The sequence below is a fragment of the Chrysochloris asiatica genome, unplaced genomic scaffold (genome assembly GCF_000296735.1).
Source record: "Chrysochloris asiatica unplaced genomic scaffold, ChrAsi1.0 scaffold00188, whole genome shotgun sequence".
Taxonomy (NCBI): domain Eukaryota; kingdom Metazoa; phylum Chordata; class Mammalia; order Afrosoricida; family Chrysochloridae; genus Chrysochloris; species Chrysochloris asiatica.
In genome coordinates this window covers 2,795,385-2,797,298 of record NW_006408706.1, presented here as the reverse complement: position 1 = coordinate 2,797,298, position 1,914 = coordinate 2,795,385, and the positions used below count along the sequence as shown (strand labels likewise).

At 37.7% G+C, this 1,914-nt stretch overlaps 1 protein-coding gene across 1 annotated transcript in view; it reads right to left on the bottom strand.

Annotated features, from left to right (window-relative positions):
* ANK2 (ankyrin 2, neuronal) overlaps nt 1–1,914 on the bottom strand; it is a 514,556-nt gene that overhangs the window by 310,608 nt on the left and 202,034 nt on the right. The gene's annotated exons all lie outside the window — the stretch shown is intronic.

Genomic DNA, 1,914 nt, shown 5'->3' with positions numbered 1-1,914 from the left:
GTTCAAATTGACCTTGCAGTCCAGTGCTTACCTACAGCACCATACCAGGACCCCTATTTCCTATGGCTCTTTTATAATGTTGTTGTTGGTAAGTGCCATTGAGTCAGTTCTGACCCATAGCAACCCTGTATAGGGTTTTAGAGGAGCAGCTGGTGAACTTGAACCTTGCAGTTCCAAACAATTTTGCAGTCTAGTGCATTAATCCAGAGTACCACACCAGGTCTCTATTATAGTTGTTGTTGTTAAGTGCCATTGAGTCAGTTCCAACCCATAGTGACCCTGTATAGAGTTTCCGAGGAGCTGCTGTTGAGCTTGGACCACTGACCACGTGATTCAAACTGACTTTGCAGTCTAGGGCATTAACCCACAAATCTGTTTTTCTCGGGGAGGTGTTACCACATCCTTCAAGATTGCTCACTATAAGCACCACAATGAAAAGACCCAAGTATAGAGTGGTCATGATTTTACCAGAAAGATTGTACAGGGATAATCAGGGCCCATGGCAGATTGTCTGTCTCTACAGCAAGGAGCTCTCGGAATTTGAGACCTACTCCCCTAAGGACAAGAGATCTTGCTATCAGTAGCAATGGTTTCTTTGCCAGTGATTCTCAGAGGGAGATGGGGAGAGGGGGAATCGTGTGTCCTTAACCACATCTCTATGGTTCTAGACATTGAAGCCATAGGAAATTTATAAGCAGAGGAGGGTAATGTACTAGAATCATATTTTTATTATTGAAAGATCATTCACTCAAATAACACTGTGAAGAATTCACAAGAGTGGAGAAGACAGAGGCAGAAACCAATTGAGGAAATTGTCATGACAATGCAGGTAAGGAATTATGAAGTGATCCAAGTTAATACAAAACTGGACATAAATGAAGTATCAAGAGAAAAGTGCTGGGCTAGAATGGGGCGGGCAAGGGAAGAAGAGGGATGGGGTTGACACATTGGTGAGGGAATCAGCATCTAGGAATTTGGGTGGAGAGTAAGTTTTATAATAGAATACTTTAGGCTCATTTTTGACAAATTGTATTTGCGTCCTGGTGTGGCACTGTGGGGATACTTCAAAGTTGGTTTGAACCGCAAGGTCGGCAGGGTTGCTGTGAGTTGGAAATGACCCAATGGCATTTAACAACAACAATTTAAGAGATTTAGCAATTTCAAAGGATGGGAAAAATAAAGTATATTATTGATAATTTAGAACTCACTAATAAAATTTACCTCTTAATTTAAAATTAGTCAAGATTATTCACTTCCCAGCAACTTTCTGTCAAAACACACACACACACACCAAATAATAAAATCACAGATTTGGCAAATTATAGTAAATACTAGGGTCCACAAGTACTTTAATTTTTAGCATAGAATCTTAGTCAAAAATAGCACAAAGTGTTCATTGTAGCACTATTATTCACTGTAGTAAAGAGGCTGTAACAACCCAACCATTCATCAACAGATGAATGAATGAACACAATGATATATACATACAATGGAATCTTTTTCAGCTATCAAGGAAAATGAAGGTGTGATATAGCAATGAAATAATGAACCTTGAAAAATATTATGCTGAGTGAAATAAGTACAAAAGAACAAATATTGTATGGTCCTAATTCCATAAGATATCTAAAATAAGTAAATGCATAGAGACAATAGTTTATTAGTGGGTATCAGACTCAGGGGAGGGGAAAATTGGGATGTATTACTTAAAAGGTAATGAGTTTCTGGTTGGGGTAATTAAAACTTTTGCAAATGGATAGTGGGGATAATTGTACAAGGTGAATGAAATGTATACTTAAAAATGGTTAAAGTGGCAAACTTACTGTTATTTGTATTTTGCCACAATAAAATGTATATATAGTATTTAAGAAAAACTCTCTCTCTCTCTCTCTCTCTCTCTCTCTCTCTATATATATA